The sequence below is a fragment of the Trachypithecus francoisi genome, unplaced genomic scaffold (assembly GCF_009764315.1).
Source record: "Trachypithecus francoisi isolate TF-2019V2 unplaced genomic scaffold, Tfra_2.0 Lachesis_group10, whole genome shotgun sequence".
In the NCBI taxonomy this organism is placed as follows: Eukaryota; Metazoa; Chordata; class Mammalia; order Primates; family Cercopithecidae; genus Trachypithecus; species Trachypithecus francoisi.
Window position 1 is genome coordinate 20,676,216 of NW_022681455.1, and position 16,415 is coordinate 20,692,630.

Genomic DNA, 16,415 nt, shown 5'->3' on the forward strand with positions numbered 1-16,415 from the left:
CTTTTGCAACCTTCCCATAAAGTCTGTGCTCTACAGCTGCGCTTGGCGATAAGATTTATTTAATGACACGTGTGACCCTAAGACTATTTGTGATGGCGAATACCACAGATTTGACTGGGTAATGTGATATTTGTTATTTGCTTTAAGTTAACTTTAGCCTTTAGCACAGTGCGATGGAAAGGGCACCAAACTTGTGATCCAGAAGACTTGGGTTCAAGTTTCAGATTTGACATTAGCTTTGCTTCTGCAAATCTTAGGACCCTATTTTCTTAATCCATGAAATGGGAATAATAATACCCAATTTACCTTACACAGTTGTGAGGATTCATTGTAATGGGCTTTGTAAAAATATAAAGTGCTATGTAAACATAAAGGTGTTAATCTCCTGTCTTTGGTGATAGGCTAAAAAGACATACTTGTTTCAAATTTTGGAAGCTCTAATTTGCATAATCTTACACATTCTCTTTCTCTATTTTTAACTCTTATTTTTTCCCCCTTCAGATTTTTTTTCTGTTAGGAGTTACAGTATCTGTCTTCATCTGGGCTTTGCCTCAAGGTATATAAGCTTAAAGCATTATCTCCAGTGCAGTTTGTCAGTGTCTTGGCATATTTGAAATTTTTAGTACTGCATTCAGTATATGAAAGCTGCATCCTATGTAAGACCATAGAATATTTAAACAGATGTTCAAATTTCAATCATGAAAATCCTAGCACATTCCTTGCTAGAGATGAAGCACTGAGGACAGTACAATCACCACCTTAAAACAAACCACCCAAGCACAGCTTTGGCTGCACAGATTGGAAGGGAATTTGGTAATTACACTCTTTAGTTCTTCTGTGAATATAACCAATCTGGGCAATTTGGGCACCAGAGTGGATTTTTAGGCATGAATTATCTGGTTAAGTTAGCCAGATAATTGCCAGCTGTCTCCCATGCTTTCTGCTCTGGAGACCCCAGCCTGAGTAATTGTCTTCTGTTTACTCATGCAAGCAAGTTGCTGGTTTCCATTTTCAAACAAAAACTAACTGCATGTTAGAATGGTATTTTAATTGAGCTATTTTTGTTGCTGATTCAGAGATTCCCCCACCCTTTGCCAAAGGAGTTGCCCAGATCAGAACCCATTAATTTAGTTGATTTGGGGGGGGTTCCCTTGTTGACTTTGGGGAAGACATAAATATTATAAAAGAGATTTAGAAGTTGATGGTATGAGGTTTTCTGAAACATTCAAAACTTATCTCAAATTCTGACCAAACATTTTTCTACTGATTTTCCTAACTAAATGGAAACTCCAGCTGTATAAATAGTGATTTTTGTTTGAAAACATTTTTTTCTCTTGATTTTAGGACCATCGAGGGAATTAAATTATAAATAAGTAGCAGGAAAGAACAACTTTGTCAATGTGAAACAGAATGCAAAATTACTCACATTTTGAACTGAGTTTGAGAACGTAAAGCAACACTTTAGCATGGATTGCTGAAGCGAGCTACTCTTTAGGGAGGAGGAAGAGGCTTACTGAGACGTTTTATTTGTTTCTTTATTTTATTTATTAATGTATTTGCCATTTCTCTGTTAGATCTGATTTTAATACTGCAAGTCTTTCCACTGATTACAAGTGCAGTGACATGTCCCTCTGCAACCATCGTTTTCCTCCCATTTTTTCTTTTCTCTTTTTTAAAGAGACAGGGTCTCCCTCTGTCACCCAGGCTTGCATACAGTGGTGTGATCAGAGCCCACTGCAGTCTCAGTGTTACCCAGTCTCACTGTGTTGCCCGGACTGGTGTCAGACTCCTGTGCTCAATCCTCCTGTCTCGGCCTCCCAGAGCATTGAGATTACAAGCATGAACTACTGTGCCTGGCCCCCCTCCAATTTTTGCTTAAGAAAAAAGAGAATTCATACTTCATTTACTTGACAGTCCTCATCCCATTTAAGTGTATATAATGGAAATACATACATTTATGACCAATATTGGTCCCTTTCTTTCGGTAGGTTTGAGTTTCGATTATAGACTTTGATAGAGAAAGCAATGGCGCCACAACCCAGCCAAGGTGCCCTGCCCGTACTTCCTCATCTCTTGCAGTGAAACCCCCTTATCAAACATTACATGCTATCTGGCCCCCTTTGCCATACTTTCTTGCACTCCACTTATTACATATCAAGGATTTGCCATGTTGTGGCAAAATTGGTTTCATCATCACGTATTTTGAACTCTTATTTAAGGGAGTTGTTTTTCTTATATTTTTCATTCCACAAATACTTAACTAAGGCATATTTTGCCACAGGTACATGACTTCCAAAGAAATCATAATGATAGTTATCCAAAAAAATTAAAATAATTTAGTAATGTCCACATCGTCTTACTTTAAACACTCCCTCTTCCAGAATGTTCCAAAGGAACAAATGGCTGTGGTGACTTTTAACTTTAGCCCCAGACTACTTCTAGCTAAGGCAGTTCTCACTGCAGATCTATGTATTCATTGGTCCAAAGAAAGAGAGAGGAAAACTCGGCTCCTGAGTATTTCAAGTGAATGATTCACGATTCTGTACATGGGAGGCTTGGCTTCTTCTCTGTCTCTCAGGCTTCTTGGTAGAGAGTCAATGATACCAGTAGAAAAAGGCTGTTTTTCTGACTTAGGATTTGGTCTGCTCTCTGCAACCCACTAGAGAAACTGAAGTTTTCTTTCCATAATGATCTGAAGTGTTGATAGTTACCATCTCTGTGAAAGCTCATTAAAAATGACTTATTTTCCTTTGGAAGGAGAGGTCACATGCTGGAGCTAGCAGTGGAATATCAGGACCAAGGATCATAAGCCTCCTGCTGTAACTCTGGTTTCCAGATTTATTTGAGCCTACTTCTGCCAGAAGTAAATTTAGTGGGCATCTTGAATGGGGAAATGAACAGATGGTCAAGGAAAGGGAAAAGGGTCAGGGGTAGGGGTGGGAAGACCCCAAAATCCAGTGTGGCAGATAAGAGAAGGCCCAAAATCCAGTGTGGCAGATAAGGGGTGAGGGCATTCGAAACACACAGTTTACTGTTTTAACCATTTTTAGGTGTATGATTCGGTAGCATTAGCTACATTTACAATGTTATGCAACCATCATCCATGTCTAGAATTTTTTCACCATCTCTAACAGAAAATCTACCATTGAACAATAACTCCCCTCCCATCCCTCTAGTCCCTGGTAAGTTCTATTCTACTTTCTGTCTGTATGAACTTGACTACTCTAGATACCTCATATTAGTGGAATCATAAAATATTTATCCTTCTGTATCTGCCTTATTTCACTTAGCACAATGTCTTCAAGTTTCATTCATATTGTAGTATGTATCAGAATCTCATTCTTTTTATCTCTGAATAATACATTCCATGGTATGTATAAGGCCCCATTTTGTTTATCTTTTCATTCATCAGTGGACATTTGAGTTGTTTTCGTCTCTTGGCTATAGTGAATAATGATGCAATGAAAATGGATGTATGAGAGTATCTTCTGTTTGAGTCCCCTTTAAAAATTCCTTTGGGTATATATCCAGAAGTGGAGTTGCTGGTCATATGGTAATTCTGTGTTTAACTTGTGTTTTTGTTTTTGTTTTTTTTAAGACAGAATCTTGCTCTGTTGCCCAGGCTGGAATGTAGTGGCATGACCTCGGCTCACTACAACCTCCACCTCCTGGGTTCAAGCGATTCTCCTGCCTCAACCTCCCAAGTAGCTGAGATCACGCCTGAGTAAATTTTTTTGTATTTTTAGTAGAGACAGGGTTTCACCATGTTGGCCAGGCTGGTCTCGAACTCCTGACCTCAAGTCATCCGCCCACCTTGGCCTCCCAAAGTGCTGGGATTATAGGCGTGAGCCACCATACCCGGCCATATGTTTAACTTTTTGAGGAACTGTCAAACTGTTTTCCACAGCGGGTGCCCCACCTTACAATCCTACTAGCCATGCACAAGGGAGTTGAGGCGGATCCTTGCTTTGACCCATCTGCATGTCACCCAACTTTTTTTTTTTTGCTCACCAGCAGTTTGCTCACCAGGCCTCACCCTCATTCATCACTGGGTCTCTTTTTGCTGTTTGCTGAGTCTGCCTGCCCCTTGGTGTTGGCTTTGGCTAGAGAAAGAAGCCTATTTGTTTTGCTACTGACTTGGTTGGACATGCATGCCAGCCTGTTTATGAGGTGCTTTCTCTGGCTGAGGGAGTCAGGGGGCTGTTCGACTGTATTCTTTAGGATAAAGGTGAGCCAGCACAGCGAAGTGTGCTTGCCCTGCCTCCTCCAGAAACAATCTGCCTTTGAGTCTTTTCATTCTCTTGGTAACTGTCTTCTTAATAGCTGTGGCTTCATCTGAATGAAAAATTTATCTTGTGCTGCTTACCCAAAGGAGAGGCTCCTCACATGTCAGATATTATTTCACCAATTATCTCAGTAACTTCTGTACTTTTTATTTCTGAAAGCAAAGTTGAGAATGATGCAGGTTTCCACAACATGCAGTGTTTCATGCATTTTTATCCTTACGTAGTTATAAGAAACAAAGTAAAATTTAGAATTATTTGAAGTACTTTAACACCTTCAATTTGGTATGTTGTGTGTATATTTATATCTGGACACAGTTCTTTTCATTGATCAGTATAGACAAAGCATTTAGAGGACAGTTAAGTTTCTCCAATAATCATGTTTAAAGATATCTCAGGCCGAGTGAGGTGGCTCATGCCTGTAATCTCAGCACTTTGGGAGGCCGAGGTTGGTAGATCACCTAAGGTCAGGAGTTAGAGACCAGCCTGGGAAACATGGTGAAACCTCGTCTCTACTAAGAATACAAAAATTAGCCGGGCATGGTGGCAGATGCCTGTAAATCCTAGCTATGTGGGAGACTGAGGCAGGAGAATCACTTGCACCCAGGAGGCGGAGGTTGCAGTGAGCTGAGATCACGCCACTGCACTCCAGCCTGGCCAACAAGAGCAAACTGTCTCAAAGAACAAAGAAAAAAAAAAAACCTCAAATCTATTTTTTAAATTTAACCTTTGAAACATTTGTGTGACGCAGGTGGCTCATGAGCACCACCATCTTCTTTCGGCAGATAAGGAAACAAGCCTGCCTGTCAACACAGAAAGCTGGATCTGCTCCAGAATTTCTGTGGGGTGCAATGGCAGTTGCGGGGACAAGAGGGATGCAGGAGTCTGTGGACCAGCTCTTCTCAAAGTCCATGGCTGCCCCTCTTGGCTCCATTCTTTGTCTCTTCATGGAATTATTCTGTGGGGTCTGCGTATAGTGATTCTGCACTCCAACACCTAACTTCCCTATGCCTTCCTATTTACAAAAGACAGTTTCTTGACCTGACATCCCCAGTTTGGGATTATTAGTAACTTCTTTTGTAGCCTGTAGTGCTTCAGATACTGTCTCAGCCTGTGTGAATTCTGGTAGCATTATTGCCTTATGGAAATTATTTGACAGGCCGGATGCAGTGGCTCACACCCATAATCCCGGTGCTTTGGGAGGCTAAGGTAGGCTGATTGGTTGAGCCCAGGAGTTCGAGATCAGCCTGGGCAACACAGCCAGACCCCCATCTCTTCAAAAATATTTAACAGGGCATGGTGGCGCACACCTGCAGTCTTGGTTACTCGGGAGAACCCATCTCTAAAAAGAGCAATGCTAGGGGCAAGAAAGTCTATCTTTTTTTTTTAAGCTGGTATTCCCATTCTGCCTCCCCAGTTTATCTTCACCCCTTTCAAGGTGAGTGCTTTGTGATGACCCTAACATTTATTTAGTCTAAACAAAAGAAAAATTATTTGAGAGTTAATTCTGTGTGTCTGTATTGCATGTCTTCCATCAAATTAAAAGTTATTGCATTTTATTTATTTTACCTTAATTTCATATCAAGTACTCTACATAATTTTTAGCTTTTAAAATGACAGAGGCTGGGCTCAGTGTCTCAATCCTGTAATCCCAGCACATTGAGAGGCTGAGATGGGAGGATTACTAAAGCCCAGGAGTTCAATACCAGTCTGGGCAACATAGTGAAACCAGGTCTCTAAAAAAGAAATTAGCCAGGCATGGTGGTGTGCACCCATGTTCCCAGCTACTTGGAGGAAGGCTGAGGTGGGAAGAGCAGTTGAGCCCAGGAGGCAGAGGCTGCATGCAGTGAGCTATGTTCGTGCCTCTACACTCTAGCCTGGGCAACAGAGTGAGACCTTGTCTTGAAAAATAAAAATAAAATAAAATAAAATAAAATAATAGAATGCTCTTCCCAGCTACATTGTAAGGTTTTTATATGTCAGTGTCCCCGTGGTATATTGTATGTTGTAGGAACACACCCATATTTATTATATGAGATTTTTAATATTAACTACTCATGATTCGTAACAAGTTCAGTCTTTATGAAATAAACTTCATTTAAATCCTTGAATTCCATTTTTAAGTGCAGCTACAGTTGATACCTTAGACAAATGAAAGGTTTGTCTACTTCTTAGTTCATTCCTACAGAAAACAAAAACATCTAGTATCTAATATGATCCCTCGTGGGCCCTCAAGAAATACTAGTCTTTTTTAGAAAGTCGAGTTGTGGGTCTGTTTGTCTTTATTGCATTGTGTCTGCCTGCCTTGTTATTGCTGTGTCTAGAAGAAAATGAAGAAAATTAGCATGGCTCCTTTCCTTGCTGTTTTGTTCAGCTTTTGTGTCCTCACCCAGAAGTAAGATCCTTGGAAATGAAATGCTGTGTCAGAAACCAGACCAAAAAAACACAACAACAGAAAACACGTTTTCATAACTATTCGATTCAAGACTTCATTGCTAGGTCTTGGAAAATGTTGTATGTCAACCCAAAGGTCTTGGGAAGTCCCCCTGAGTCATGAATGGGTGTGGTAGGACTGGGATGTGGACCTCCGGGCTTTGCTTCTGATGATAACTTCCCCTAGGGCAGCAGTCATGCTGGGGACAGCCGTTTTATCTGTTTATCCCTATGCCTTGCACTGTCCCTTTCATATAGTAGATGCTCAATACATGTCTTTTGAACTGAATTGCATTGGCCTGGGCATGGCTTGAGAGCTTGGACCAATAATACCCTGAGTGTCAAGTTCCTCCTCAGTCAGGCTGGAGAGTCAAGAGCAGGTCATGGTGAGTTGGTCTTTTTGTGTAAGAATCCCTAGTGGCAGCAGCGCCTTGTACTTAAAAATAGAATACTCCCAACGTCATCTTCCTTCCCAGGATGACAAGGCATTGAGAAAATTAGAATGTGTATATTTTCTCCTTTTTTGTTTTTTTTTTTTTTTTTGAGACGGAGTCTCGCTCTGTGACCCAGGCTGGAGTGCAATGGCGCGATCTCAGCTCACTGCAACCTCCGCCTCCCGGGTTCAAGCGATTCTCCTGCCTCAGCCTCCCGAGTAGCTGGTATTACAGGCCCGTGCCACCAAGCCCAGCTAATTTTTGTATTTTTAGTAGAGATGGGGTTTCACCATGTTGGCTGGGCTGGCCTCGAACTCCTGACCTCATGAACCACCACGCCCGGCCTCTCCATTTTCTAAGACATGCATTTTTTCATTTGTACATAATGTATCTTAGCATTGATCCCCCCTCTACATTTGTTTATAAAACAGTGGTACATCTTGTAATCAGTAGCTTCTTAGAACTGAGGAATTCATCTTCTCATCACTCTGAAAGGCAGTTAGCATAGTACAGTAAGTCTTCACTCCATAGGTTCTTGAAAGTTGCAATTTTAAATGAATGAGGCATAATGAAACCAATTTGACCATAGGCTAATTGATATAAATAAGACTTAAGTTCCTTCCAAAATATGTACAATATTAAACATTGAAATAAAGGTAAGCTATACATACATTTAAGAAAGATTAATTTTAAACAAGATGATTATTTAATCATATTAAGAAAATGGAAAGTAAATTGTGCAATTCACCCCGTGTTATTTATTTATTTAGAGACAGAGTCTTGCTGTGTCACCCAGGCTGGAGCTGGAGTACAGTGGTGCAATCTTGGCTCCCTACAACCTCTGCCTTCTAGGTTCAAGCGATTCTCCTGCCTCAGCCTCCCGAATAGCTGGGACTACAGGCATGTGCTACCACACCTGGCTAATTTTTGTATTTTTAGTAGAGACAGGGTTTCACCATGTTGGCCAGGCTGGTCTCAACTGCTGGGCTCCAGTGATCCACCTGCGTCGGCCTCTCAAAGTGCCAGGATTACAGGCGTGGCCACCACACCCGGCCCTCTGTATTTTTGATGAGACGGATGGTTCAACATTTAGAGAGAACCTAAAAAGTTAAAAGTAAAAGCAAAGAAGTCTTTTTTTTTTTTTTTTTTTTTTTTTTTTGAGACGGAGTCTCGCTCTGTCGCCCAGGCTGGAGTGCAGTGGCCGGATCTCAGCTCACTGCAAGCTCCGCCTCCCGGTTTACGCCATTCTCTCGCCTCAGCCTCCCGAGTAGCTGGGACTACAGGCGCCCGCCATCTCGCCCGGCTAGTTTTTTGTATTTTTTTAGTAGAGACGGGGTTTCACCGTGTTAGCCAGGATGGTCTCGATCTCCTGACCTCGTGATCCGCCTGTCTCGGCCTCCCAAAGTGCTGGGATTACAGGCTTGAGCCACCGCGCCCGGCCGCAAAGAAGTCTTAATAACAAAAAGCAACTTCATGCAATGTCACTGTTTTACTGCAACTTAATAAAGAAATGTGGCCGATTGTTTTTCTTGGATAATATCAGGGTAGAGTGTAATAAGTTAGGTTAACATATTAGCTTGCGTCTTGTCAGGGAAAATAGGTAGATCCTCAGAACACAGAAGAAGGAGGGACCTCCACGTTGTCCTGTTTAGTGTCATACTGAAGAAGAGTATGACCAGCCAGTGCTTCGCGTTCTGCGGCTTGGGACACGTGTTGGGGGGAAGGGCACTGCCTTTCTTGTGAGCTTTTTTGCCCAAGGGACAAATGAGCTAAGCAGTACTACATTATTAGTGGGGTGTGTGTGTGAGAGAGAAAGAGAAAAGAGAACAGAGCCTGTAAGTCTTGCCATTTTGCTTTATCAGATAACCCACCCCCACCCCTCAGCATAGGAATGTAGTCTTAACCCCAAGCCACTGCTTTTTCTGCTTGCACTTCTAAACTTGAGCAGGTCTTAGGGGCAGTTCACCAGTGCACCAGACTACACTACTCACAGCAACCTTTTTTTTTTTTAAACAGTGATTTGCACTGATCTAGCCTCCAAGGGGTAAGGGCCGAGATGAAACAGAGAATTTATTTTTATATTGTGTCATCTGGTGCAGAGACTGCTACATAATCAGGAGTCAAAAATCTAAAGGAATAGGCTGTGAAGTCATTTTGTCCATGAGTTGTGTTACAACACATTCATTCACTGTAAACAATCACCAACAGTCATTGCCATAATTTATTCTTGGCAGTAAATTGGGTTTTCAAGTGACAGAGTAAGCCATCAGAATTAAGCAACCAGGAGCTCCAGTTCATGTGTGCTGGAAAAGATGTTTGCGAGACTTCAGGTACCACTACCTCATTAAAGGTGAGCAAGTGGAGGTCCAGAGAGGGCAGGTGGCTTGCCCAAGGTCACACAGTGGGTTAGGGCCATATCAAGGATTAGAACATTGGTAATCCATCACATTCTGTCCTTAAGCCTTTCTGCTCCACTTCCTGTTGACACAATGGGCAGGATTTTAAACTCCAGTTTCATTCCTGGGGATTGATATGAAAGGTTTTCCACTTGTCCAATCCCATTTTCCTTGTCCAGGCAGATGACAGGTAGTAATATCAGAAACTGAGCAAGGGATGGTGAAAGCTAGATTGTAGTGGGCTCTTTTTTGGTTTGGTTGTTATGAGTGCTCTCAATGCGAAGCTTAGAAACCTCTCCAGAGAAATAATAAACAGCTCTCCAAGGAGTGCTCTTGCAGACTAGCATGTTGCCTCGCTTGCTGGTGTATATCTTCCTGTAAATGCCTGGTATCCAGTGCCCATACAGGAGAAATTGGCTGACTTGCTTTCGTGGTCTTTTGTATGACAGACAATCAGAAATGTAACTCTGGTGCCTTGTCATGTGCCCAGAGTAAGTTAAATGTGTTTGCCTTTAATATGTATATGTATACACACACACACAGCAGTTAGAACATAGATGTTTTTAAAATACGATTTTTTTAGGGAATATGTAAAAACTGGCATGTCTTCAGATAGACATAGAGGTACTGAAAAACCTTGGTTCATATGACTTGTTTGTATACTCCATGTAGTGTATTTTACACAGTATCTAAAGGTGTTGCCTGGTTTTGAATTAGTTAAAAGACAGGTTTGAGATGTGGGAGAAGAGTAGGTTGTATTTCTTGTCTCATCTGAGGAATTTTATATTCCTAAAGTCTATAATTAGGTGCTTGTGTTGATTGTTTACTGAAACAAAGCTGAAGGTGGGGTTGAGGGGAGTGCCACACAGTGGGAAACACTCTATGGCAAACATCTGAGCTTTACTTAAAAGCATGGGCTGCAAAGAAATGTAAATTCATTGGCTTAATTGGAATAGAGTATTTATAGAAATTGAATGATCCAGTGAAACTAAAAGCCTGGCTTCTTTCATCTTCAGAGACCTGCCTTAGTAAATGCTGTTCTGGAAATCCCTTGCCTGCAAAGTGGACTTTGCCATCCAATTTCTGGCCTCCTGGCAGTCAGTCACTTTGACCTAACCCTATTGCTTGACTCGTATTTACTACGTACTTTTCTTTTTTGGCTTAGGGTTGTTCTGAAAACATACATGTAAAGAAAAAAATGTCCATGTACACTGAAGTTTTCTGATTTTTTTATATAGCTCCATAATTTAATTTCAATAACTATTATAAAGAAACTTTTATAAGAAGATACAATTTGAAAATCTTGCTGTCCAGCCTGTTCCCATCTATCCTGCCCACCTACGCCTTTTATAGTTCACCATATCCATTAGGTTCTCGAAAATTCTTCTACTGTTTATGCAAATCTTTGAATTTTTAAATACTTTTTTATTTTCCCTCTTAGAAAAGGTGACAACTAGATGCTATTCTGCACCTTGTTTTTACATGGGATCATATACCTTAATGAGCTTTTCAGGTCAGTACCTATAGAGCTGCCTCATACTTTTTGGAGCTGTGCAGTATTCCACCATATGGAGTGAATACACTCTTTGATTCTTTCAATCTTCTGCTATTATGAAGTTGCAGTCAATAACCTTGTATATCACTTCATACATGTGCAGGTGTATCTGCAGGGTAGTTTCCTATAAGGGGATTGGGATTTGGGCCAGCAGATACGTGCATATGTATTTGTGATCATGTGACTAGCCCCCCTTTTTTAACTTTTATTTTAAGTTTGGGGGGTACATCTACAGGTTTGTTATATAGGGAAACTCGTGTCATGGAGGTTTGTTGTTCAGATTATTTCATCACACAGGTATTAAGCCTAGTACCCATTAGTTATTTTTCCTGGTCCTCTCCCTCCTCCCACCCTCCACCTTCTCTGGTAGACCCCAGTAGACACTCTATGTGTCCTCTCTATGTGTCCATATGTTCTCATAGTTTAGCTCCCACTTATAAGTAAGAACATGCAGTATATAGTTTTCTGTTCCTGTGTCAATTTGCTAAGGATAATGGCCTCCAGCTCCATCCATGTCCCTACAAAGGGCACAATCTTATTCATTTTATGGCTGCGTAGTATTCCAAGGTGTATATGTACCACATTTTCTTTACCCAGTCTATCATTGATGGGCATTTAGGTTGATTCCATGTCTTTGCTATGTGAATAGTGCTACAGTGAACAAACGTGTGCATGAGTCTTCATGATAGAACAAATTATATTCCTTTGAATATATGCTCAGAAATAGGATTGCTGGGTCAAATGGTAGTTTTGGTAGTTTTTTTGGTCCTTGAGAAATCGCCACACTGCTTTCCTTAATGGTTGAACTAATTTATACTTCCACCAACAATGTATAAGCCTTTTTCTTGGCAACCTCACCAGCATCTATTGTTTTTTGATTGTTTAATAATAGACATTCTGTCTGGTGTGAGATGGTATCTCACTGTGGTGTGGATTTGCATTTTTCTAATGATCAGTGACATTGAGCTTTTTTTCGTATGCTTATTGGCCACATACATGTATGTCTTTTGAAAAGTGTCTGCTCATGTCCTATGCCCACGTTTTAATGGGGCCGTTTGTTTTTTTCTTGTAAATTTGTTTAAGTTTCTTATTGATGCTGGATATTAGACCTTTGTCAGATGCATAGTTTGCAAAAATTTTCTCCCATTCTATATGTTGTCTGTTTACTCTGGTGAGAGTTTCTTTTGCTGTGCAGAAGCTCTTTAGTTTAATTAGATTCCATTTGTCAACTTTCGCTTTTGTTCCAATTGCTTTTGGTGTCTTCGTCATGAAATTTTTGCCCATTCCTATTTTCAGAATAGTATTGCCTCACTTGTCTTCCCAGGTTTTTATAAAAGTTTTGGATTTTACACTTAAGGCTTAAATCCATCTTCAGTTGATTTTTGTATATGGTATAAGGAAAGAGTACACTTTCAATCTTCTGCATATGGCTAGCCAGTTATCCCAACACCATTTATTGAATGAATTCTTTCCCTATTGCTTAATTTTTGTCAGGTTCTTCGAAGATCATATGGTCGTAGGTGTGCGACCTTACTTCTGGGCTCTCATTATGTTCCATTGGTCTATGTGTCTCTTTTTGTACCAGTACCATTCTGTTTTAGTTACTGTGGCCCTATAGTATAGTTTGAAGTCAGGTAGCATAATGCCTCCAGCTTTGTTCTATTTGCTTAGGATTGCCTTGGCTATTCAGGCTCTGTTTTGGTTCCATATGAATTTTAAAATAGTTTTTTCTAGTTCTGTGGAGAAAGTTGTTGGTAGTTTGATAGGAGTAACATTGAATGTGTACATTGCTTATGTTTTCCCATTTGTTTGTTTCATCTCTGATTTCTTTGAGCAGTGTTTTTAATTCTTGTTGTAGAGATCTTTCTAGTGTATTCCTAGGTGTTTTATTCTTTTTGTGGCAATTGTGAATGGGATTATGTTCCTGATTTGGCTCTTGACTTAACTGTTGGCATATGGGAATGCTAGTGATTTTTGTATGTTGCTTTTGTATCCTGAGACTTCACTGAATTTGTGTATCAGCTTAAGGAGCTTTTGGACTGAGACTATGGGGTTTTCTAGATACAGAATCATGTTGTCTGCAAACAGGGATGCTTTGACTTCCTCTCTTTTTATCTGGATGCACTTTATTTCTTTCTCTTGACTGATTGCTCTGGCCAGGGATTCCAATACTATGTTGAATAGGAGTGGTGAGAGAAGGCATCCTTGTCTTTTGCCAGTTTTCAAGGGGAATGCTTCCAGCTTTTGCCCATTCAGTATTATGTTGCCTGTGGGTTTGTCATAGATGGCTATTATTATTTTGAGGTATGTTCCTTCGATATCTAGTTTATTGATAGTTTTTAACATGAAGCAGTGCTGAACTTTATTGAAAGCCTTTTCTGCATCTATTGAGATAATCATGTGGTTTTTGTGTTTAGTTATTTATGTGATGAATAACATTTATTGCTTTGCCTGTGTTGAACCAACCTTGCATCCCAGGAATAAAGCCTATTTGATCATGATGGATAAGCTTTTTGATGTACTAGAGGATTTGATTTGCCAGTATTTTATTGAGGATTTTTGCATAGATGTTCATCAAGGATATTGGCCTTGTTTTTTCACTGTGTCTCTGCCAGGTTTCGGTATCAGGGTGATGCTTACCTCATAGAATGAGTTAGGGAGGAATCCCTCCTCCTCAATTTTTTGGACTAGTTACAGTGGGAATGGTACCAGCTCTTTGTACGTCTGGTAGAATTTGGATTTGGCTGTAAATCTGTCTGGTCTTGGGCTTTTCTTGGTTGGTAGACTATTTATTGCTGATTCAATTTCCGAGTTCGTTATTGGTCTGTTCCTGGATTCTGTTTCTTTCTGGTTCACTCTTGGGAGGTTGTATGTGTCCAGGAATTTATCCATTTCTTCTAGATTTTATAGTTCGTGTTGCTTGCCCTTTCAGTGGACTATTTTTGTTTTTTTAAATGCAATGCATCACAGATTTGCCTGTCATCCTTGCACAGGGGCCATGCTAATTTTCTCTGTATTTTTCCAATCTTCATATATGTGCTGCTGAAGCAAGCACCCTAAGTACTGTTTGATTTCTGCACTCCTGCTAACGTAATGAGGGCTGCACCAGTAGAGTGAGTTATCAAACTTTCGGATTTTTGCCAATCTCATTTGTAAAATATGCTATATCGATATGGTTTAGAGTTTCATACCTTTTTAAAGAAGGAAGAGGCTGGACATCTTTTCAAGATGTTTAAATGCCATTTGTTGGCTGGGCACGGTGATTCACACCTGTAATCCCAACACTATGGGAGGCCAAGGAGGGTGGATCACGAGGTCAGGAGATCCAGACCATCCTGGCCAACATGGTGAAACCCCGTCTCTACTAAAAATACAAAAAAATTAGCTGGGAATGGTGGCGCACACCTGTAGCCCCAGCTACTTGTGAGGCTGAGGCAGGGAATCGCTTGAACCCAGGAGGCAGAGGTTGCAGTGAGCCGAGATCGCACCACTGCACTCCAGCCCAGTGACAGAGCGAGACTCCATCTAAAAAAAGAAGAAGCCATTTGTTTTTCTCATTTCCTTTTTTTTTTTGCAAACTGTGCTTACTTAATTCCTGTACATGATTTACTCTTCTGTTGGATTCTTGCTCTTTTTCTTGTTGATTTGTAAGGGCTCTTTGTGTAACAGGGAGATTAGCTCTAAGTCTGTGATATGATCTTCAAATTTTTCTTGGTTTATCATTTCCTTTAGTATTTGTGGGGTTTTTTGGTCTTATACAGAAGTTAATTTTCCATTCTTTCTTTTATGGCTTCTGGATTTCAAGAAACAGAAAGAAAGCATTTTCCACCAATCCCTTCCACACATACATGTACAAGAATTGACCCATATTTTCTTGCAGAATTTCTATGCTATTACTTTTTTTTACATTTAAATATTTGCTTTGTTTGAGGTTTATCCTGATATTCTGTTAAGTATGGATTCAAGTTTCTTTCTTTCTTTCTGTTCTTGGAAATAGGCTCTCACTCTGTTGCCCAGACTGGAGTGCAGTGGCGCAGTGACGGCTCACTGCAGCCTTGACCTCCCGTGCTCAGGCGGTTCTCTTGCCTCAGCCTCCTGAGTAGCTGGGACCACAGGTGCACACCACCATAACTGGCAAATTTTTGTGGAGACGAGATCTTGCTATGTTGCCCAGGCTGGTCTCAAACTCCTGGGCTCAGGCGATCCTACCTCAGCCTCCCAAAGTGCTGAGATTATAGACAGGAGCAATCATGCCTGACTCAACTTTATTTTTTGTAGATGGCTACCCAGTTTCCCTAACCACTTAGTCAAAATGCCCACCTTTCCTCCCACTGAAGTGCCACCATTATAAATATTTTGTGAATGAAAAATGCCCACAATTCCCTTGTAAAACAAGAAACCATGGGTCACCATTTTTTGGAAAGAATGTTTCAGTTCTCTTTTTAACTCAAGACAGCTCTTCCACTTTGTCCTCCAAGGATAATATTTACTCAAGAGTGAATGAATGAGGTTAACAACCCACCTGCTTGTTTCTCCCTAGGGGAATGTTAACATTTTACCTCTTGGCACAATTCTCAAGGTTTATCTTAAGATACTGTCTCCTTTCACTCAAAGTATTTGTCTCTTTATCACAAAGCCTGAAGAAACATTTCTTGTTACTCAAGGACCACGCCTTTTATGAGCCCTAAGAACAGGAGTTCTCAAAGCGTGGTCTTCCTCACACCAGCAGTCTTAGCATCAGCTGAGAACTTTCAGAAATGCAAACTGCCATCGTGGACCTACAGAATCAGAGACCCTGTGTGGACAAGCCCACAATCTGAATTTAACAAGCCTCTGGGGTGATTCTGAGCATGCTCAAGATTGAGACCCATGACCTAGAGGTAATATCTAATTTCATAATGGCAGTTTACAACCCTGTAGCACTGTCTTGTGGACAGATGGGTTTGGTCCTTATATTCTTGACATGTAAAAATGTAGACTCGCAGCAGGAAGTGACAATATCTGTTCTTTAAAGGTGGTATTCTTAGAGTAGGAAACTTCTCTGAGTTTTTTCCAGGAGTCACAGGGATATCTCACTAGGACTGCTAGTGCTTTGGACTGGTACACCTTACATCCAGAATCTTGCCACTGGGTCAGTGCCTCCCTTTGTCATATAATAAAAAACCAGCAAAACTGGTTTCTATAATATGCTAGGGAGTTTTGTAGCATTGAAGACTTGTCTTACCCCCACAAAAGCATCATTGTTCCTTCTCATCCCTTGCCCCTCTGCCTTTAAAATTAATTTGATACCAGAATAGAATACTTCGGATGACTG

General features: G+C 40.7%; 1 protein-coding gene and 1 non-coding gene across 5 annotated transcripts in view; one reads left to right on the forward strand and one right to left on the reverse strand.

Annotated features, from left to right (window-relative positions):
• E2F3 (E2F transcription factor 3) overlaps nt 1-16,415 on the forward strand; it is a 90,845-nt gene that overhangs the window by 35,754 nt on the left and 38,676 nt on the right. The gene's annotated exons all lie outside the window — the stretch shown is intronic.
• Nucleotides 14,050-14,156, reverse strand: LOC117088818. The gene has a single exon (XR_004439349.1). It is a non-coding gene; the product is annotated as a U6 spliceosomal RNA (small nuclear RNA).